This window comes from Corvus moneduloides, chromosome 7 (assembly GCF_009650955.1).
Source record: "Corvus moneduloides isolate bCorMon1 chromosome 7, bCorMon1.pri, whole genome shotgun sequence".
In the NCBI taxonomy this organism is placed as follows: Eukaryota; Metazoa; Chordata; class Aves; order Passeriformes; family Corvidae; genus Corvus; species Corvus moneduloides.
Genome location: NC_045482.1, coordinates 33,578,357 through 33,602,804, shown reverse-complemented (window position 1 = coordinate 33,602,804; position 24,448 = coordinate 33,578,357). Strand labels below are relative to the sequence as shown.

General features: G+C 40.9%; 1 protein-coding gene across 7 annotated transcripts in view; it reads right to left on the bottom strand.

Moving 5' to 3' along the window:
* Positions 1-24,448, bottom strand: part of THSD7B (thrombospondin type 1 domain containing 7B) — a 299,484-nt gene that overhangs the window by 243,958 nt on the left and 31,078 nt on the right. For 6 of the 7 annotated variants that reach the window (XM_032114787.1, XM_032114784.1, XM_032114789.1 and 3 more), the window contains exon 2: positions 1,285-1,378. The gene's annotated coding sequence lies outside the window, so the exon portion shown is untranslated. Of the gene's footprint in view, positions 1-1,284; positions 1,379-4,865; positions 4,915-24,448 lie in introns of those variants that run through there. The other variant, XM_032114788.1, reaches the window with a different exon arrangement.

The window sequence follows — 24,448 nt, the reverse complement described above, 5'->3', positions numbered from 1 at the left end:
AAATACCAGAGGCACACTGTGAATGAGACAGGAATGGATCAAGTCCTGCTGCTGCAGCAGTTTTAGACCACACAATTCATTAAAATAATCACTGAGTGGTGCTGGAAGCAAGGAGGAGTGTTTCTCTGGGTCTCCATACAAAGCAGGAGACCAGCTCCTAAATGCCAGCTTCAGCAAACACCCACATTGTTTATATACTACAGAAAAGCTCCAAACAACAGAGATTCAGAAACTCACACAACAAAATAAAATCTTAAAAATTCCACTTCAGTCTAGTAATTCCAATCTCTGTGTCTCTCATTCCACAAGATGACCAACTAGATACTTAGTAAGGCAGATTTTACATGAGTTTCAAGATATTTTGGATTCATCCATATTCAGGTGGGAACAATTTGGAAATCTCAAAAAACATTCATGTTACTTCCACATCAAACAAGTTTCTGATGTAAATTTACATATTAATTTTTCTGACACAACAGCTTTTGTATTTATGCCATGTATTTATACCAAGCTTCAATTCTCCACAGAGTTCTACTTATTAGCGATTAATCCTACTTTTATAGGTAAAAATGTCACATCCGTACTTGTGTAAGGATGGAGATAACACCTGTCTTCAAGATTTGTCTTCACGGGCATAATCTTGTTGATTTTCATTAAAATTATCAGCTATTAGAAGTTCAGTCCAGAAAATTCTATTACATTCCTAACCTTATGAAAAGCGACATTGTCATAGCACATAATACACAGCATCATTCTTGATAAGAAACTGAAGATAAATCTGGAAATTGTACACACTGAATATACAGTAGAGCTTTTAATTTCAGGCTGTATTCAAATCGCTTTGAAACAGTTTCTATCATGATAAATTCATGCAATTACATTTAATCAGATCTTGACTAACTACAGTGGGAGATACAACGTAATATCTGTTATCTGCTTTAGCTCATTCTTGTGTTTCAGATGAACAGCATCTCATGTACAACCTAAAAACCCACCAACCTGTCCAAACACAGTAATGTAGGCAAGGACCAGATTTATGCTTTGCTCATGTCTTCTGGGTTAATTTTATTCAGAATTCACATTTAATTCAGAAGGCAACCCAAGCCCCAACACCCAGGTAATGTAACACAGACCACAAGTGGCCTCGTAGGAAGCACACAAGCTCAGAAATCTTGAGCATCATTGAGAAATCCGATGCAGCAGCAAGGTCCTGGGATGTGGAGAAGAAGGGCCCTCAGACATCCTGCAATTCAGCATTTTTTGCCCATCAGGGTGGCTGCTCACCTCACACAGAAGAGCTGAGGAGGAGCGACTCGCCCAGTGCCTTCAGCATCGCAGTCACCATCTATGACGGTCGGAAACCAGAGTCACTGACTTTCTGTCAAGGGAAAGAGAAGGAATCAGTAACACTGGCTCCAACACCATCCGCACACAGAGACACAAAGCCAGGAAAGGAATTATTCAGATGCTCAGATTTCAGTACCGGAGGGGAGCCACACGCCCAGCCCTGCACAGACAGCACTCACTGGACTTGCAGGGCAGCTCTCCAGGGCCAGCAAATGCCACAAAAACAACACAAACAGGCAGGGGCGTGAAATGGGCGAACCCAAGGAAACCTCAGATAACAGCTGATAAAGACGCTGTGATTTTTAATGAAGCACCAGTAGTGCTCACGAGCTGCTTTCTCGACACAGTGCCTTCATCTCAGCATTCAAAGGGTCAGCAAACAGCAGCACAGCCCTGGAAGCAGCAGCCTCCTCCCCAAAACAAGGGTTTCACATGTGTTCATTCTTTGGGCAGGACTACAAAGATAACTGGCTGCTGCTCCCCACGGAGCAAGAACAGAGATTACATTAAGTCAGAAAAAACAGAAATAAATTAGACACCAAGACATTGATTCTAATCTCCCCCACCCCAGCAGAGCTCAATAGATTCCACTGATTTACACCCCAGCAAAGCACAATAAAAATTTGTCTGTGTATCTAGGTTTGTGTAACACAGTTTGGAACAGTAGCTGTTCTGTCCTGATACGATAAAAAATTATTGCACAGGCAACATATGCTATCTACAGAAACATGAATAAATTACATTATGAAGGCCACCAACACTTCACATCAAATTTAGTTACATGATATCTCAGCTCCCAAATGTGTCAGCATGGCTAGCTGTAAACTGGCAAATATAGACAAAAAAGGAGAAAAAAAAGAAATTAAATTTTTAAAAATTGATTTCATCGACACTAGTCATTAAATTGATGGAATTGCTTAAATATCATAAAACCATAAAATGGTTTAGGTTGGAAGGGACCTTAAAGATCATCTCATTCTAAACCCCTGCTATGGGCAAGGATACCTTCCGCTATCCCAGGCTGCTCCAAGCGCCATCCAACCTGGCCTTGGACACTTCCAGGGATGGGGCATCCACAGCTTCTCTGGGCAACCTGTGCCAGGGCCTCACCACCTTCATATTAACATATTATTTCCTAAATATGTTCAAGATATGAGCTTTAATCTGAAAAAATGTTTAGTCAATATCCTTTATAATCCAGGCCTGGCCAATTAATAGTTTGCACTAATGAATTCTCTTGAAATTAAATAATGAGGTGCTGCTTCGATATTTGGAGGACCAGTCACAAGTATCTTTGTCATTTTGCTTGGTTTGTATGGAATCTTGTTTAGGAAAACAAGGATATCATGCATTAGCTGTAATGCATGGGAATGGGAATGGGAATGGGAATGGGAATATACAGGCAGTCTTGAAAAAGCCATTGCAAGTTTTCTAATGGTCATAACAACGCATTTACATTTTCTAATCCACTGCTAATTCTCTTAATGACAGGATTGAATAAAACTAGTTTTGAAAAGCAAACTTATTTTAGAAACCTGCATTTCTGCTGAAAGCATGGCATTCCAGTGACAAAATGTTAGAAATAAATAAACATGCATACAGCTGACAAGAATCTGATTTCTGATCAAAATTCAATTTAATTCTCAGCCTCAATGAAATATCCAGCAGTCAAATCCTGGTCTAATCCATGCTTAGCTAGGGAGAGGAAAAAGTCTCCGGGAAACTTTTCCCATTTTCCAGCCACTGCTGAGCAGTCAGAGGCAGGTTTTTCCAAGTGACAGGCACTGTGCTAGTCCAAGACACATTAGAGGCTTCGAAATCATCCAACAGTGAAAAATGAAAGACTCATGGCCCAATTTTGACTCTCCACTCTCACATAATGCATTGTTAGAGAAGGGACCAGTTGCTCTTTCTCCAAGTTTCCACAGGACAAGGGGTTTTTCCAGTCCTTCCGCTCCATTTCTGTGGTTCAGCCTGACTCTGCTCCAACATGGATTTACAACATTTTTAATACTGAATTTAGAAAAAGATCATCTTAAACTGTTCCAAACCTGAGACACGATTTCAGCCTTGTCATACATCAGTTCAATTCCCCCTGACTTCACTGGGAGTTGTGACCTTTCCCATCATGGGTAAATCTGACCTACTTTTTGGTATGAGATGGGAATGCTGACAAGAACACCTGGGTAGCTCTCTCCATTTAAAACACATGATGCAATTAGAATAATCCCAAACACTTTAAATAGCAACAACTAAAAAGAAGAGCCATTACAGATGATATCTGTGGCTATAAATCATTTGCCAGGTGTCTAGCACAAAGATAAGCATCATTAATCATGAATAAATTTTCTTAATACAAATGTAAGCAGTAACTGTGCAACTGTTTGCCTATTACACACAAACCCATTGCGTGTGATATTCCAAGATAATCTGGATGTTTATATCATACTCTTTATCCTCAGAAAAAGTCTGCCTTGCCTGCTCAGAAAGCTGTTACCCAAAAAGCTAATTCTATTCTGTCCTACAGCAGCAGAACTCTGGACTTGTAGCAGCAAAGGCTGATCACCACAGGCAAGAACTGTCGACCATCCCTGCGGGAGAGATTTCAAAAAAACCACTAATGCTAGTGCTACAGGCATGGAGTTTAACAAAATGAAAGTGTTTGGAGTCACATTAGTCAAACCAGGAACAGGTATTCAAACGTAAGTACCTATGTGCCCAGTCTTTTATTTAATGATGAACATAGCTACACTAAACTTCCCTTACACTTTCACACCTAAAACAAACCCTATACATTTTTCCCCTTACACATTCGGAGGGAGACAGTCCTCTGGTTAAGGCAGAGGCACCCAAAGTTCACTCCACTTCCAACTCTGTCAGAAACTTCCTGTGCAAAAAGTCACCTAAGGTCACGCTCTGACACTAATACTTGATTCTGCAAGCGCTCCCCGTGATTTCAGCAGAGTGACTTTGCATATATGAGAATGGCAGCTTGATTTTCTATACCTCCACTACCTCACCTCCAAACCTTAACTGAGAATATTTGCTCTTCTTCCGGGAGCATTTGAGAAAATCCTGGATAAAACTGAGCGAATGAGCGAGATTTACACATCACGTTGACAGCTGCCTGACAACATTTTTATCCTAAGTGGTCACTTATTGGGAATCCAAACATTAATCTCCACATTAATCTCTGGTAATTTGCTACAATAACTGTGAGGGTAAATAATGCCTGAAAAAGTATTTGGTGTTCACACATCTTCACAGAGAAGATAATTCCAAACAATGAGCAGACAGTCTCAACCAGCCTGCTTTGGGTGCGAGGAAGCCTGCACAACCTCCAAATCAACAAAGCTCAACAGACATTTCATGGTCCATCTTCAGCTATAAACTTCAACAACCTTTCTCAGCTCTCTAGTGCTGGAAAGCTCAGTAAGTCATCACTATCATCACCACTTATATTTGAAAGTTTGGGTATTTTGGAGATGTTTATAATCAAAACAGTAAGAATCTATTACTTTCCCTTTTTTCTTCTATTCAATTGTATCCAATTCTTGTTCCAAAGCTGTAGAAGATCCTGGGAATTAAAAACAAGAATATGCAATTACTGTAGTGCCAGTGAATTGCTTCTTAACTTACATCAACTTGTCTGGGGTAAAAAACACGAATCCTAAGTTTTCCTGCTTCTGTACATCCTAAAAATGTAACAAAAGCAGGTTTGAATTTAGAAGCTTAATTATAAACTTAGCTAAGTGGATTATAATGAAAGATGTTCCAGCAAGGGAACTCAGACTGATGCATTATGACTACATTAAAGAAAACACCAGAGAATAGACTTTCCATCAGTAGAACGACTTTAATTACAACAATGCTGGAGCAGAACTGTTCTGTTAAACAATGGTGCTCTTACTTCTCCTTCACTCTGAGTACTTCCAATGGACTCCACGGGAACACACTTGACTTTCAAGAATATAAAGTGAATGGGATTTTCAGACTATTACGAGAAACCCAGTTCAGGAGATCAGTGAAATACAGATGAAGCAAAATTTACTTCATTTGCACACAAACATGGATGGTTTACACTCCCTCAGAAGGGCAGGAGACTTCCAAGTCAAGGATTCAGGAGTCTGTGCAAGGCACCATCCTGATAGTTCTGTCCATGACACAGTCACCTACAGCCCCCAGGCACACTGAGAGCAGAACAAACGATGCTCAACAACCAAGAGCTCCCCAACATCTCCCTCCACAAACTGCATTCAGCGTGACCAAGTGTGCAAGTGCCCAGGTGAAACCCAAGCCCTGGGCTTCTCAATGGGATTTAACAGCCACGGACATTTTGGTGCTTTTGGTGTTGTATCTTAGCACTCAAAGAAGGGTAATTTACCTTCACAAATGTTCTTCAAGCCATTATCATACCCCTTGCAGCAGGAAAAAGTACAGAGCAATTAAGATCAAAATGCTCAAGATTGTCAATAGGCTTCTCTCGTGAACTCAGGCATTGATTTTTTTCTGAGCAGCAGAACATAGAAAGTGTCCAACAACTTTTAAGTAACCTTTTCAGGCTGCTCGTGCAGTTTTATATATTTAATTAAATACAAAAACAAAGGCTGCAGAAACTCAAACCACCCATCTCGTCAACACAACAGCAGTCACCTAATAAACTAACAGAGTCCCATTTTTACCCTACGTAATTTGGGGGGGTTATTTTATCTAGGTTATGTCTACAACCCTCAAACGCTACAGCTGAATGCCTCACGCCAGGGTTCTCAGCCAGCACAGCAGAACACAGCCCGGAATAAGCTCAGTGATTTCTTCACATTATAGCACATCCTTTCTGTAACAACAAAACTTTATAGCTTTGAGGGACAAAAAAGTTTCTTTTTGTTTATTTTTCAATGGATAGAGAAAAGTTTGAGTCTATTATCAATACACTGCTCTGCTGTAGCTTTTATCATTGGCAATGGATGAACTGAAGGTCCTTTGAAACTCAGCTATATCTAAGAATTGCTGTCACAGTTGCACAGATCTTGGATTACTGTTAAATTGCAATTAAACAAAGGCAAAGGGAGCTGGCACTACTTCCAACACCATTTCAGTAAATGCTATTGCAAGTTTTTGTTCAAAGAGGATTACTCTCACTTCACTGGCAAAGCACTGCATATAATGCACATTCAGCAGTATAATACCATTTAAAAACTAGTATTTGAAATTATTTTCCTTCAAAAGGCAAACCTGGAAACCAAACTCAGTAGAGAGCAAAGCCCCTACTTTAGCAGCAGGACCATTCACACAGAAAACAGCAGAAAGGTTCAAAGTCACCAATTACAAGGCAGCAGAGTTTCAAAAAAAGAATAAACAACCTCATAACCTCTGCTGCTGGAACAACGGCAGATTTCCTGAGCATTCCCATTAAAGTGCTTTCAGTTCAGAAATTAAATTGCTTTACTGCAGTGATTTTCTTCTGCATTCTGATATTACTTTATATTATTTGACATTAGTACAGCATCACGGGCTGTAGGTCGGGGTTTTTTTCTCTCCTCACTGGGATATGGCCACCACGTAGAGTTTATCAACCTTAAACACAAGGTCAAAATAATACAATCAAGTACCACCAGGCACATGAGCTCAGCAAAGACCTGGGCTCTGCTTAGCAGGGAAGGACCATCTGCTTCCCTGCCACAGGACTGGCATAGCTGAAGCTTATCTCCAATTTAAATTGTTATATTCTACACTTCTACACATCGACCAGAGCAACTGGGTGCATGCACACACCCAAACCCCTGACCAAAGAAACAACTGCAAACAGTCAGGAAAATCTTACCGTTTTAGCCTGTTAATCAGTTCTGGGGAGAGTATGTGGGCTTCCATTTTGAACTTCTAAATGCCGGTGACTTTGGCTAAAATAGCCAGCCAAACATGCAGAGGCCACCTTCAACACTTCTTAAATGTATAATTTTCCTTCTGCTGTAACACACAGACTATGAATAATTTCTTTTCCACAATATCTGTACCTCTATTTGTAGGCAGTCATTACTATTCTGCCATTTGCACTACCTAGCTGTAGCCCATACCCAAATGACCTAATAAGAAGAGACACACACATACATCCACAAGATAGATCCCATTTCAAAAAACTCATTTCCAAAGTGCTGAAATAAACATTTATTCCAATGCATCCTCTGCCATCAGCTGTTTATTTCAGTGCACCAAAGAATAAACTTGTAGGAAAGGAGAAAATAAAGAGCACAACACACAGCAAACACTGAAGCACTCCAGAAACACACAGGCTCCACAGAGTTCATCAAGCACTGACTCTGTACCTCTTCATTTCCTATCAAACATCGTCCATGAAGTCTTGTGATGAAGTCTCCTACAACAAAGGCTTCATCATTTCTACAGAATAAAATCCTGTATAAGTCAGGTCCCATGTCAGAATATGTATTTTAAATACTTATAGCTAGATTTGTCAAAACAAATTAATCAAAAATATTTTGTGATTCCTTAATACTGATTCATTGATTTTCCTTCTATTTACTTTGCAACATTGATGTTAAGTGGCCCAGGCAGACAGTACAACAAAAGGGTTACGAAAACTATATTGTTTAAATAAAAAAATAAAGATACAGTGAAGGCTAAAAACACAGGGGGAAAAAACCCAAATACTGGTATACAGAACCTCTAAAAACTGCTTCCTGAGCACACACACAGATGCCAATGTGCCCACACTGCACTCTGAATTCAGCTTTCACTAACTGCCACACAGACTTCAACTCACCTAGAGCAACACAGTGCAGTGGGACGGGATTGTACTGAAGAACAGCATCTGCTTTTTAGGTGGAATTCATTTTCAGAAATGCACGAGCTGCTCCTTCTACCAAACTTCCTCACGCTGCCAAGCAAGGGACTCCACGGAAGGTATCCAGACCCCCTTTCTCCTGCCAGGGCAGTATCCAGGAAGAATGTGCCTCTCCAGAAGATGCACACAGCAGCCAAGTGCCACACCAGCACATCCCATCTCTTCCTCCAGAGTGCGAAAAGCGCCAGGCAGGCACTCCAGCTCAGTACCTGGCTTTAGGATGTGTGCCTGAAACTCAGGCATTCCCAGGCACTTGGCAAGAGCCACAGAACCAGGTGTAAAAATGTGGTTTTTCGTACCAAAACCCACTCATAATACCTGCACATTTATTTAAAAGTGATCTTGCTTCCATAGATTAACTATGCATGGCAGCAACAAAAACTCCAAATTGCCATACAGGCAGTTAGAAAGAATGACACTACCCTTTAAAGCAGTTGGAGCAACCAGCTGAGTAAAACCATACAGCCAGTCAAGAGTTCTGTGATTCTGTTACCTTTTCCATTCCCATTTCTTTTCCCCTGTTGCCAGCTATAGCTCCTCACTCTATTTTATTACGTTGGAAAGTGTAATCTCTTTAGGGTGAAAAATATATTTGCCCTGAACACAATATAATATGATTCACACAGGGGTCCCTGACACTGTTGCAGTGTTGATATAAAAAATAATCATAATTATATGAACTGATAAAAGACCTCATTGTAATATTATTTAAGCAAGGTCAATCGCCCATGCAGGTTGCTCTTACCGGAGTTCACGTTACATCACTGGTCCCATCATCCTGACCTTCCCTGCTGTCATCCCCATCACAGTTCAATTAACAGAGGAGTCCTGCAGTGGCTTGATGAGCATCTGCTGCCTCTACCCGGCAGTAATTCAATAAGGATACGCCATAGGAAGAGATAATGAGAAGTCAGCCCAGTTGTTCTGTCTCCCTCCAGGAGAGCAGATCAGTTTGGTTTATGGGAAAGAGCATGACCTATGAAAATTATCAGTTAATTTTGTATTTCAGAGCTCCAACATGCAACTTAAAGTGTTATCTGGTTTCTCTGGTGGTGCTGCCCACAAGGATCCAGAACCATTTTTCCTGGTGAGTCCCTGATTAACAACCCTTCCCACACCAAAAGAATTCACCTTTTCAAATTTTCTCTCTGCCAGTTCCACCAAAGGAATGGTTTCTATTCATGCATTCAGCAGTGGTTGGTCTGAATTAAAAAATTAAACACCTGAGCAGAGAAAACAGGCCAAAACTGCTACTGAAGTAATTCAGGCAGAATGAAATTCACACACACATCAAACCTGGATGAAACACTTCCACAAAACCAAAATCTCCTACACTGCAGATAGTGTCGGCCTGGGTCTTCTCTCCCTGCCCCACAGAACATTGTCCTCAATGGTGCCCAAATTTTGTTTCTTTCTCCATTTCCTTCTGCACCTTTCCAGCAGAGACTTCCCTTAACTTCCACCTATCATCTGACTCTCTACTGTTGCTTTAGGAACATTTATTCCATCTGTAAAAACTCAGAGCCACCTACAGTCCCTTCATCTTCCACCACTGGATGTCACAGGGACTGTGGCTGAGGGATATGGCTCTGTGTGGAGTCTTGCCTTGTGTTTGTAGTGTCCTTATGAGTTTTGCTGCTTTATTTCAACAATCTTATTCACTGAAATAAGACATTAACTTGATTTCAGATACAATTTTCTATTTTACATCTCCTTAATATCTTTAAGGCACAGATTTACTGAAGATGATAGGCATGAGAGGAGAAAAAAGGAAGATATATCCTCCCTGAGTTCTGCGAGGTGATCAGTGAACCATAGTGAATTTACACAGCTGCTCATTCCCACAGCTCCACATTCACGGCTTCATTTCTCTCAAGATCAGCTTCATTTGAGCCATGTCCTTTCCCATCACACAATTATCTGCATTGCCCCAAAGACTGCCTGCCTGCTCTGACCACTCTTTCTGCTGAGTACAGTCATCAGGGCAGCTCATTCCTCACTCACGGGACAAGACAGCTTGGCATGTCCCTACTTCAGTCCACCCTTCTGCTCAAAGTAGGGCCAGACAGCCGTGAATCACACAAGATACTCCACACTGTTCCCAATTGTTTTAATTTTGCTTCTGTTCCCACCAAAGAGCTCAGCCTGCCAAGCTCACACAAACTGACATGAGATCTGAAGTTGTGCTTCACCTTGTCCAAGTCCCACAACCAGGACCTTCCCTCATCTCAATACCATTCTCTTTTCTCCATTCAGTTCTGCCATCTCTTTACTCACCAGTTTCATCACCTGCTGCACATCTCCTCCTGGGTACCTTGTCCTTAATCCTCAGATCCTTCCTATCCTTTGCCCCTAATCCACTTCTATACTAAACTAGTTGATTTCTTCCAAAAGGCAACAGATGAAATTTTATTACATCTACCACCTTTTCTCAGCTTGGTTTCTTATCCCTTTTCTCACCCTCACCCTCACAGTTCCTTCTCCTAACTAACCCTTTGCTCACTTGTATTTCCCTTCTATTTTCTGATTCTCTGGGGGTCATTTCTCCCAGATATTCTCCTCTATTGTTTTTTGCCTTCTTTTTTCTCTTATAGAAGCTTGGAGAGGAAACACTAGACATACCACATTTATATCCAAAAGAGGATACTATAAGAATTTTAGAGTTACAAATAATCAGCATTTAAGAAATCCTGGAATTAAGGTTGCCTCGCAGGAATGTATTAAGATAGTCAGGTTTCATAATTACATCTATTTTTACCATATTACTTAAGTCTATAATAAAATGCAATTTAAATCTATCTTTGACTTCTTTCGCTTTTATCTATTCATCACATTTGCTTTCAACCCTCTCTTAAAGCCTTACTCATACTTCTCTTTGAAACAGGCAGAAAGTACCTGTAAATCCAATAACTGCAATTGCAGAAAATGTTATTTACTTCACTCTTAGCAATTAGCATTAAAAAAAAAATTATTTAAATATATTAGGTTAAATAACTCAAAATTTAATAACCACAGCTTCCATTTGGTTAAAGAGAGATTCGACATAGCCTATGCAACAAATGCTACCAGAGAAGTTAGTCATGTTCACTGGCTACTTTTGATTTAAAGCTGCATCTCAGCATTAATAGCAAAGCAAAACATATATATAACATATATATAACAACACATACATTCGGTCATACAGGGAACACCTGTAAGCTGCAAGCAAGGAATATAAAACACTGTTTCAGGACAAGGATGGAAAACAACTCAAGTGCCAAGACAGGCATAGAGGGATATTTTAGGAACACAGCAGTAGGGGGAGGCTGCCCAAATTCCACTGAAGTTCCAATCATCCATACTTAACTTGTATTTTGTCCACTGAAGTTTGGGATGGTTACAGTAGAAAACATACAAAAACACATTTGTCATACTAGCCAAGGTAAACTCATCAGACTTTTGCAGGTTAATATATTTCCCTGCTCATTTCTTCCACTTTTCCTGATTAGCTGAATTAATAAGTCAATTAATGCATAAAGCCTTCTGTAAAAGCACACCCAGATGGATGTTTACCAGACTTCAGCCTTCTTTTCCATGTGTTTCAGAATTTAAATAAAAATTGAGCCAACCTTCAGGAGAAATCAGTGCTGGCAGAAGCTCTCTTTGTGGGTTCACACTAAGAGAGATTAGCAGCTTCTGCAGTGAAAAAGCTGTGCTTGAACCTGAATAAAATCTTCTTGCTAACTGAAAGTATTTATGACTTCTTTTACAAATACTCTCAGTATTAAAACCTGCATCCACTCCCAGAGGCTTGTATTCCACATTATTTGAACTATTTTACATTCCTCCAGCATTTTCTTCCTTCAGAAAGATGGGAATCTGAACTAAATACCAGACTTGATAGCAGCAGTAATCCAATATATCTGATTATGTTAAAAAAATCTAAAATTAAATTAGAACTTAAATGGCAGAAATAAATATATTGCAAGCCCTAGGCATTCCTTTAAAAATTGGCCTACCAGGCAATAATATTTGGCAGAGGCAGTACAAGAGCTGGGTCATAATTCTATGGATACTTTTTTCTTTATGTGGTAAAACTAGCAGGGAAGTGGGTTACAACTGGAGTTAAAACTCCATTTACTATGTAATTTTTACTCAGTACATGAGCCCTTTTCTAAAGGACTGCAATCGCTTGGCGTTATACAAAAAGATCAATATGTAGAAAGTGGAAAATGTCTCCTGTCCTACTTTCAAGAGTGGGATTTAGTCATGCCAGCAATTGTTTCATATGATCATTCCAACTCTGAGATAAAGGGAAGAACAAACTGGAGAATTTTTGGTGTCGTGAGAAGACTCTCCTCTGAATTACAGGAAAACACACATTTGCAAATATAAATACGCTTAAAATCATGGGCTCTGCTTTTCCTCTATTTGTTACTCTTCCCACTAAACAAATTTAGCAGTGATTTGGATTTGGTGTTAATGAATGCCGAAAGCAACTTGGCATTCCCTTGCCAAGGACTTCCATAAACTGCAGTTCAGCAAAACAAGACAATCTTCTTATCATGTGTAAGAGCTCAATTAAATCATCCTTTTAATGTAATCCTATTTAGTGGCTCTCACATTTTCTGTCCTGATGCTAGTGATGTTAATGGCTTAAAAAAAACCAAGGAATACAAATACACAGAGGTGGAAGGGAAGGACAGAAGACAGGAAAATGCAGCTTCTGTTTCACTGAAGATCATCTGACGGGGGAAAAAACAAAACAGCAAACCAGAACCAAAGAACCCCAAACTCAGAAGCATGGAAACAGCTTGCACAGAACATAAAATCCAACAGTTTTCCTGGACCCCAGTCCAATCTTTCAAACACAATACAAATCTGAGTTGAGAAAAACTGCTCCAATCAAAGACTTCCAAGCAATTTTCCAAAGTTTGCCTGCTTCAATCTGCAATACTTACTTAGAGGTCAACACCTTGCTAAGGAAATCAATGATTATTACAACAAACATTCAAAAAACCACAGGAGAGGGCTCTAGAACAGCCCTGAAAGGCACACAGCTCTTTACGCAGAAGCGACTAATCTCCCAGAGTACTATGTAAATTGGCTAAGCTTAAAAGTTGCATTTAAAATTATCCTCAATATCCATTACAAAAGAGAGGTACCTACCCACTGATAAATTAGCAATTGTAATAAGGGACTGTAAGGCTAAGGGTAAATTGATTGTTGTTCCTAATTTTCCCTTTATTTTAATCCAAAACTCTCCAAATTGCAAAAAATAAAAGTACAGGCGAGAGGGTGAGCAAAAAGCTTTTGACTGCATATAAAACATCTAAAAATAGTGCTTCAGTGTATTTCCATATGCTGGAAGCAGCAGTGAATATCATCTGTATAAATCTATTCCTAGCACAGGTTTTCAGCAGCATCCAAGACTTGAGAATCAATTGTAAATTTGTATTTTAGATTAATCAATAAGAAAAAGCACGAGACACACTTTAAACAATATGCAGCATTTAGCAGGCAGATACAGCTATGCATCACCTCATACAAAATAGATAGAGACATTATTACAAGCCATATATTTTTAATCTTAAGGAATTTATTTGGGAAGAACTTAAAAAACTGCTTTTAGAGAATCACTTGACGGGGTCTGTTAGTGGTGTAAGACACTGCCAAGGCTGTGGGTGCAGAATCTAGCTGGTGCCGGTGGCTCCGTGGGCAAGGCTGGAACCCACACACACACAAAAGGGAGTGTTTCCCGCAGCTCCCTGTGATGTTCCAACACCTCCAGCAGCTGAAGAGCTGCACTGGAATATCAATGCATACCCTACCTTCAGATGAACGAGCTGTCAGCACAAGGCAGAAAAAAGGCAGGTTCATAACTACATAGAACATAGAGAAGCTGCAGATTCCCTTGCCAAGCCCACCTTGAGAGAAGGTGACCCCACCAAAGCCATGAGGACTCTCCAAGCTCAGGTCAATGCTGTCAGACTCACTGAAGCAGCTGTCACTCTCAACACTCAATAGTCCACAAATCCCACATGAATAAGTGACAGATGTCACATCTCCCAAGAGTGAAATGATGATAGTATACACTCAGGAACTGATGGCCAGCTCAGAGGTGCTTCTCTTCTTTGCTGGCAAGATTGATGTCTGGTGTATCAACAGGGGAATAGCACTTAATCCATGAGGGAACATCATACAGACACTGATAGACTATCCTACACCAATAAGAGAAAGAAAAAAGGAGTTTTTCTCCTTCTCTATTTCTGGATTAGGCCAATTACTATCAGATATTTGAATGATGACCCTGGGAAATGATTCCATCTCAAACAAAACTTGTACCAGCACCAGAACTAGGTTGAGCAAAACCATCTCATTCCAATGCCAGTTTGTCAGATTGTTGAAGCAGTACAGAAGGATCAGGGAACCACCAAGACCCCAAAACAGGACAGCAGCAGCGCTCCAGACAAGGGAAGATCTTTGGGTCAGAGGCAGCAGGACTCTTGACTCTCTCTAAGGTGCATTGCTTGAGATGAAACCTCTCGAGGCCTCTCAGGGATGGATGTGCCAGTAAATAGTCATGTACCAGCTCCACTAAATCTCCTAAACATTTACCTGCATCGTTTTGTTATCTCTTGGCAGCCTAACACAATCTTGCCATGCCATGCACACTCCACCAGCAAACAGTGAACCTTTACATTATCAGTGATTTGAGACAGAACAAATGCTTCCATTTTTGTGGTATTTCAGTGGACACTTTATGCATACAAACTGATATACAGACACTGGAACACAGGGAAAACTCTGCTCATTTCCTCACTTCAATTATTTGCTGTATTAAATATCATTTATTAATGCAAAACAACTTGTAGAGAGAAGTAAGTCAAAAGTACTGACTTTCCCTTTTTTCTCACATAGCATTTCTCATCAGAGAAGACCCAGGAGTTGCTCTCAGAGCTAAAAATAAACATATTATTCTATGAAAACAGGTTAATTAGGAATGCAGTTACAGAAGTAAAATTCTTTCTGCTTTTGTACATATACACTTCTCTAAGTGCCCTCATGCAAGTCTATACCTTAACAGCTCTCCAGACACACCCACCAGAATCTGCTCAGCATCCATGCTTGTTTCCATCCTAATACAGAGAAGTTTCTGTAAATTCAAAATCTATTCAAAGGTTGTTTGCTACTGTTTAATTAACTTCTGAACAAATAGAGATACCTGTTTTCCTCCAAAATTCGTAATTTTATTTTCTCTAATGAATACTGCCACTGTTTAAGGAGATCACTGTGCACATCCAGTCTCACTTCCCACATTAAACAGACCAAAGACCCATCCTGAAAACACACGTATCCAGGCCATAACTTTCACTGAAGCTATGATACATACTTTAAATATGGATATCACCTTGCTTTGAAAGTGTTAAGAGTTGGGAAATAAGGAATTGTGTATTTATGTAAATTCTTCTTGCAGTTAAGCACCATTTACAGCTATAAATTTGAATTTTAAAGTACCAAATTAAGAAACAAACAGGTATGTAAGCAGTGAACCCTGTCTCTTCTGTACCCTTCCATTCCAATACAGCAGTACGAGTCTGACTGATGGAAAAAAAAAATTACTGAGGGGAAAAAAAACATCATTGCTTTTTAGCAAATACCCTCAAATGTGACCAGTGATTTCAGGTGCCCCTTACAGGACACAGCAAATGGGCTGGGATTGCAGGAAGCAGGTGATGAGACACTCCAGAAGCCAGACTCTTTTACAGGCATCTTAGAGAAATGACAAAGAAATGTATCCAAAATTATTCACATTACATACACCATTGCAAGTTCTCTTCTGATTGCCTTAGGGGGGTTAGAATAGCAGCCTGTGAAAAATAAGCGTCCATCAGGCTCCTTGTGATTTCCAGACACGCTCAAAAAAAGGGTTGTGCTTCTACATAATCCTGACATGCTAGGTGTTATTTGGGGATTTAAAAAGACATTGTAAGGATCCTAATAAAATCTATTATATATTGCTATAGGATATGAAAAATACTAAGATAGATTTTAAAAAACCCAGCTTTTAAAAAAGGTTTTAAAAAACCCAGCTTGTCTAAGCTTTTGTAAAGAAGTGACTCCCTTCTGAAAGGATCCAGTTCAAAAAGTCTGTACTAGAGGAAAGAGAAGCCGAAGAGAAAGGAGAAAAAACATCCAAAAAATTATGTCTAGACAAATCTGGTGCATACACTTCTTAATTAGTGTAATATATATGAATTTTTCATGACAAAAAATTTGATTTCTTCTGAAGAAGAAAATCAGTATGAATTTAAAGCTTTCTCTAAATCTTTCTTTAAAAGACTGCAAGAAGCGCTAGATAAACCCTGTATCAAAGGAATTTATGCCATTTGATATGAAGTATTACAATACTGGACCTGAGTCTGCCGTCACTGAACTCAAATGAAATTTGTTAGCAACCTAATCCACTTCAGAAAAAAGCTGCTTGGTTAAAACTTGTTTTACTTTATTTCCAGAAGGAATACTGCCTTTCTGGATAAAGCCCTGGACCATGTAATGTATTCAGATGAGCAGTCATATACATAAAATACACTCATTAATGTACTTACTGAATGTGTTTATTAATAACCCCATTTCCCACAGCCTCTTAGAAATACCATAACAAGAAAACACATATATATTGCAGCAAAGTGCAAAGATGGAAGAAAAAAATCCATCAGAAATCAAGTTCACTCGTTTGTTTAGCATGACTCCTCAGTCATGACTGCTTCAGTGCCTCAAACGGAATCCAAGTGGCCTCTTGTATATCAAGCTGGGTTTCTGATGCAAAACAAAATATTTAAAAAATTATCAAAATGAAATCTGAACAGTAGCTACCCCTTCTCCTTGCTAAAAGTTATGATCTCATTTTAAAAGCAATTAACTCAAGTACTATCCCATCAGGGTGAAAAATGTAAATCTTTATTTCCTTTATGGTTTTACCTGATTAAGAAGGTGTCTCATGGATGTACCGAACCCTGGATTCGTACAGATGCTCCCTAGACACTTCCCTCCAGTTTCCAACACAACCTCAGCTGTTTCATCAGCTCACCAGTGCTTCCAAGTCCTTCTCACGCCCCTCCTCTGCACACAGGTAGCAGCAATAGATGGGATGCCCACCACACATGGAAGGCTCACTGCACACAGGATGCTGCAGCCTTCCCATTCGTGGGAGCACTCAGTTTGTGTCTGCTCCAGGCAGACACCAGCTCCTATTCCACAAACAGAAATGTAATTGCCTTGGACACACCTACCACCATGAAATCTGGTTCAGACCATGCAGCAGAACTGAGGCACGCACAGTCCAGGCTAAAAATAAAATTTAATAATACATTACACACAAGCTCATAATCAATTAGCATATATAATTTGGCAACACATCCTATATTATTTGATACGAAATTGATTGTCTGCAACTGGCATGGTACAAGACCTACAATTAAAATTAATCACTCCTACTACAACAGGAAAAAAAAATTCCTCTATAAATATTCCTCTTACAGTGCACCACTACTTTGTTTCTTTTCCTTAAGGACCAGATGTATACATTGTGCTATTATATCAGAATCTGCTTTATCTCAGAAGAGGAAGTTTTGTGTCTTTCATGGTGGCAACATAAAATCTGCAGACATCACCTTGAATGCATTCTAAGGGATGCTCAGAAAACCAACAGAAAATTAAAAGCACCTCAACACATCTTAATGCTTTAAAAGAGCACACTGTGGGGAGAGGGGGCAAATCCCCTGATGTTTTGCATTAAAACATCCAGTACAAAACTGCAACACAGGACTACGGCAATGAACCCTGAATGAGCATCCAGGCCAAGGTCTAGAGCCCCACAGAGCCACGTGGGCACAGATGGTTCGAAGTAACATCCACTTCCAGATCTGCTGGTAGAGGTGAAGCTCAGCAGACAAAAACCAAGCCTGGGTACTGCTGGGGTACTGAGGGAGGCAGCAGCAAGAGCCCTGTCCTCGGACACCTGCAGTTATGGGATGGATGGTGGAGCTGTCACCTGGATGCCCTGGAGCCTCCTCGCTAATGGGACCGCACGGATCCTGCTGCCACTCCAGAGCAGGAGCTCCACGTGTGAGCAAAACCCAGGGTTTGTCTCCACCAGCCCCGACTGGCACTCCTGGAGCGCCCAAGCACAACCTGCTCTGCAGCTGCTCTCCTGCACAGCCGCACCAAATCGCTTTCCCTTTCTGCTCACAGCAGTTAAGCAGCACACAGAAAATTGAATCATAAGGGCAGACAAACAATGCATCACACACCACAGCACTAGGAAATCTTCCTGTCTTCTGAAAGAAACCCACTGCTGAAGCCTTAATTTGAGGGAATTGAAAGCCTCATAACAATTTACGTTGGATTAAGGTTCCTGCCCAATTAAATGCCAATACTGACAGTCCTAGATGAGTTCCCATCTTTTGAACAACCATCAGCCACATGCTTACAGGCAACAACATGTCAGAGCACACTGCACTTTATCTGCCTTCCCTCACTGCAGATTATGTTCCTCGGGGATGCAAAATCTCACAATCCAACTACACCAGCTGAGAACTACACTAAATATTTCAAGCACCTCCAGTAGCTGATGGGCACCTCCACTCCTCTCAAAGTCTAAGAGCACACCAGTTTCTTCAACTTGTAGGTGACATGCACAGGAAAAATCAGCATCTCTCTGGAGTCATTCTTGAGATATCCAGCTAAGCCACTGGCCACTTTCCCACCAGCCAGTCCAACCAATTGCTGGAAGGCGCCACTGGCTCACATCAGCTGGAGCAGGCGTCCTTCGGTCTCATCCATCCTCCCAAGTTCATAGAAATGTTCTTCCAACTTTTGAGAGGCCATAGCCCTGGTGTGAGACCATAGCCCTGGTGTGAGATGGCATTCTCTGTGAAGGAAGAGTCCCCCTACTCCCTGAGCAATGAGCCATCCCTTGCAGCAGGATCTGCCCATCACCACTTCATCAGCAGCCTCAGGCAGGGAACAAGGTGTCAGGCTGACACTAGTAAAGGTTTCCTGCTTAATGGTCATATTTGAAATGTGTCACAAAGGGAAAATATCAAAGTGTACCTGAAATTTTAGTCCATCTTTATCTGCAGATTCCTTTCACAGCATCTTGGAGCTACCAGCTGCGAAGATGAATTCAGCAGCCCTTCTGCCCTGCAGAGTTCCATTACCAAACCAATCCCTTCCCACCACCGTCCCATCACGCACCATGTCTGAGCTGGAGACCAGGACATGGGGTAGTGTCAGGCTGGGCAGCTGATGCTTCTTTCCTGGGGATGGAGCTGCTCAGAAAAGTTCTGGCTTTTATCTCCACTGCCTCTCTCTGATCAAAGCAAGGCTCTTCATCCTCACCTGAGCCTGCTGCCGAGACAGCTGTGCCGATTAGGAATAACTCCCATCCCCCATTCACAGAGCTGGATTACACAAATGCAAATGTTACACAAGAACAGCCTCTTCTCACACACTCTCACAAACGTAGGTATCTCTCCCTTCCCTTCCAGCCTTCTTAATTTCCGTTTCATTTTTAATTTGCATACTCCTTCCAGCCTGGTTTTAGCCCATTTACCACACTACAAATGATTTATAAAGCTTAACAGCAATCATGTATCATTGTCGACATACATATGTTTGACTAGACTCACAGCAGAGAGCTTGTTTTAGCTACTCAAAAACTATTTGCTATATAACAACACAGATGATTCACTTGATACCAGTGTTTCTGATAATGTATTTTCTGCACTGAGAGCAAGGAACCACAAAACAAATCTGAAGAAAGATCTGGCCACTTTCAGTGATAATTCACTGCTTCTCTTTCTTGCAGAAGCCCTGATGCATTTCATGTTCCAACCTCTGTGACACCTCTCAGATGTTTTGTCTGAGAAAGCCTGGATGGGCAGAACCTATCCTCAAGAGTTCTCACTGTGTTCTCCTTTCTGTAACTAAGCAGTATAGACCATCTAAATGGGCACAGCCAAACTGTGACAAAAGTTTGCCAAAAACAATCAGTTAGTCCTTGAGGAGACTCAGGCTGCTCCTGGGATAAAATTCCACTCCTGAAAATCAGCTTGATTTCATGATCAAGAGCCATCACCTGCGCTCCTGCAATTCACATGTGTTACCACCTATCACTCCTCAGCACGGAGCAACCATCTCCTGTGACCTTGAAGTTACCTCTTCCTCCTGAGAGACACAGAGCAACAATTTCATAAAGTGGTGGCAACTTCTGGAAACCCAAATCATATTGATTTTTTCATGTCTGTCTTCATACATCTGTAATCCCCAATGACTCCAACATCAGTATCAGACAGCATAAGCATTCATCTTTCAGTTTGCTGTTGAGTGAAATGCCAGCAGCTGACAGCCCCTGCTTCATGGGCATTTATCTGCAGTGTAACACTGCTAAATAGAATCTGATTCTGAAGCTGTCTCAGCTGGAATTTTTTTATTTCAACACCTTTTTCATTACTTTATTGGTTTAAAAATACTGGTGACTACCAACAACATGTTTGAGCTCACACTTGTCTACAACATCCTTTAGTCCATCTCTAAAACCGTGTCATACTGCTGGATGTTCCTGTGTTGGCTGCATCTGGGGATCAGAAGCATTTTTGTCCCTACAACCCCCTGGTTAGCTACAGTATAACCCAAGCTGTCTGGGGGAAATGAGAGCAATACCACAGAACATGTACAAAACTTTCCCAGCCTTTTCATTTGCTTAAGGTTACCAGTCCCTCCAGTACCATTACCAGGGTTCTTGGCAGTACTGGACCTGCATTTCTCACATCTGGAAAAGCACCAACAGCCTCTGCAGTCACTGAGCATCTGAGGCAGCATAGAACATTTAAGGCTTTTCCTTTTCTTGTTCTGGGCCCTTTAATGACAATCCTGACACATACTATGTATACACTGATAAGAAGAACTTGGTACCTCTATGCTCTCCTATTTTTGGCAGTCTGTTTCTAAAGTACAGGTCTACCAGCCACCATTCCTTTCCCTGTCATGGCTCCAAACTTCCTAATCTAACAAAAATAAAATAAAATAAAATAAAATAAAAATAAAAATAAAAATAAAAATAAAAATAAAAATAAAAATAAAATAAAAATAAAATAAAAATAAAATAAAAATAAAATAAAAATAAAATAAAAATAAAGCCAACCCCCAAACCTGTATTTAATACAGACTGAAGAACCAGCTGCTTGCACAGTCATGGACAGGAGCAGTTTGCATATCAGAGCTTGAGAAGCACTTTTCAAGGAGACTCCATCTGCAGTAACTAACTCATTTAGAGCTCTAAAGCAGCTTTTTCCTTCACAGGAATGCAGGGAAGGGAAATTCAGCCTGATGGGCTTACTACCAGTTTTTGTTCAACATGTGCATAACACACCACTGGTGGCCATGGTGCAGTTGTAGGTGTGTATCACCCCTATTTATGCGATAGGATGTGGCTCTAACACCCAGTTCCTCAGAAAAAAACCACACACAGCTCTTCTGCTCCAGGATGGAGGGGAAGAGGGCCAGGAGGAAGGACATACCTTTCTCACCTCTTATTCAGCCCACAGCTCAAAACCTTCTCTTCAGCAAAACCAGTTCTTTTTACACAGGTTTGACAGCAGCAGCCTGAAGGCAGGATATCCATAATCCACTGTGCTCAGATCCGTGTTTCAGTGCCCAGCCAACACACGGACCCACCCATCATCTGGGCTTCCCAGAGCTGCCACGAGTGCTGGGACACTGCTCCACAATTTCAAGGAGCTCACGTAAAAATTGATTCAGCAGAAGCACAGATATCTGTGTTTGTGCTGTCTATAAAAGATAAGCTGAATGATTTCTGATGACCATCTGTTAGGAATGGCTATTTAACATTCCCATTTCGACTGTTGTTTCCATCCATTATTTACCAGACCCTGAGCTGTATTTGCCAATGGTTAGAAACATTATTTAAATTACAATACAGCATCACAACCACTTCATTACAATGTGGCATTTTGTAATTTGCAGATATGATAGGAGAAGACAAATTCAAGCTTAAAAGCTATTTTGTACTGAGGTACAGCATTAAGCATCTGACTCAGGGAGTAGAGACTGACAAGTACATGGGTGAACAAGGATTTCCAAAGGGATAAGAAACTGACCAGCATCCAAACAGCTGATGGCAAAATAAAATTCCAACATCCTTCTCTTTTTTTTTCTCATTTGTTGGCTCTCGTCTAATATTCCTCAAAATCCCATTCATAAAGGTTTAAGTTCTGCTGCATTGCTTCTTTTTTGTCTCAGTATATGTATTACAGCTTGCTCAGTATCTTCTACTCTCTTTCTTCCTAATTTCTTTGTAAAAATATTAGCAAATTTTCCAGGAAGAGGAATAACTGTCAGAACTGGAGTGTAATCCAACGTATTTCCACCTATGAGGATTAAACTATGTTTGACCCCCATGTGGTGGGCTTGATGTGGTTAAGATTAATGAGACGATTATTTCTAGCCGAGGTACAAGGCCCCCAGTTGTTTCACTATTTCAGCACCAACCACCACACTCCTTCTGCAGTGTTTGATACCCACAAAATAATTGTGAGCAATTTTTCAGGAAGACATCATGAGTATTACGCTTATTAAAAAAAAAAAAAAACCCACAGAAATCACTGAGATGAAAAGGAAATGGGATAAGTTAGAGCCACTGGCCTTAAAGCTTTTCATTTGACAAATTTATATTCCCACAAGATATTGTGCAGTACAGCACCATCAATTGCTGCTGTTCAGCTGCCCTCCCCCAGGGATCTGGGCTTACAGCTCCAAACACCGGCACGTTAAGGCACAGACAGTCCCCACGGATCCTCACAGGGAAGAGAAAACCCACACACATAGGCTGCTACACAACGAGCTCTTCCAAGGTGTGTAGGTCTCTATCCCAACAGACTTCTCACAGCATCATTCGGTACTTGTTAATATTGAACACAGACATGGCTATTTTAGAGCAGCTGCAGCCTCACAGAAGTGCACAGTGAGGGACCAGGTGATGCTCTGCTCCACCACTCTTGAGCAAAGCCTAACAACTGGTCAAGGAGCTGTGTACGCGCTGTGACACCTATGCTCAGCAGAACAGGGAATGCAAGACTCCTGACAGAGCCCAGCTGGAGGAAGTCAACCACTTGCTTAAGCTGAAACCAGTTTTTTAAAGCATTTCAAAGCAGGGACAGTGGCGAGTTCCTCTGAGTAATGTGTGTCCAGGAAACTTCATGTGAAACCTCTACCTATGCAATAAAGGGTTCATACCATGTAAAAACCTTGTACCCCCGTGTTCCTTAGGAGTTATTTAAGGGACAGGACTTCTGGTCTACAAAGACACTTGAAAGAAAGAGGAGATACACATCTTTGGAATCTCCACATCCTAAAAACCCAGAGTGTAATCTCACTTTAAGAGCTGGTACAAATTTATACTGAAAAGATCTTTTAAGTTCTCAATATATAAGCTTATATAAGATGGACTTTAAAACAGCAGCTTTTATAATACGCTCTTCAGTTCACCAGAGGTAATGAGTAGACATTTTTAACAAAGTTCATTATAAATCCTTTTAAACATGAACTACATTTGAACTTCCACATCTTATATGGCAATGATTCGCTTCAGTTATTCTCTTAGTCCAAACAAAGAAAACGGATCAGCCATAAAGACCTCCAAACCAGGTAATTAGAGCAAATGCTTTAAATTGAGGTAGAGCTGTGGAAGTCAAACTTTAGGCTTTGGTCTGATCTGAGGAAGTTGGTTTTGCTGTTTTGTTATATATTTGCTGAAAATGTATAACGCAGAAGCATGACTTTCTCTAGTTCTGGTCCCCAGCCCTGGAGCTGGTTGTCTGAGCTTCACTGATGGACATCACCAGCCCAGGAGCAGGACTCCCACATCATGGGAGCACATGCCTCCAGAGGAATGTGTTGTTCCACCTCCCCAACCATGCGTGCACTCACCTTCTGCTCAGTTCACCAACAAAAATACTCAGGGGAGATGCTGCACACCTGGCATGAGACTCACAGCAGAGGCAAAGGACCACCTCCCCAGGATGAGCCAGGCACACAGGTACAGCATCACCAGCTGCTGCACAGGGGCTCCCCTGGCCCTCTTTTATTTTTATGGCAAGTGAAAAGCAGCTTAGTGTCCTACAAACCTCTGCCACATTCGCCAGAGCACAAGGGTGATAAAAATGACAGAGCTACTCTTGGGGA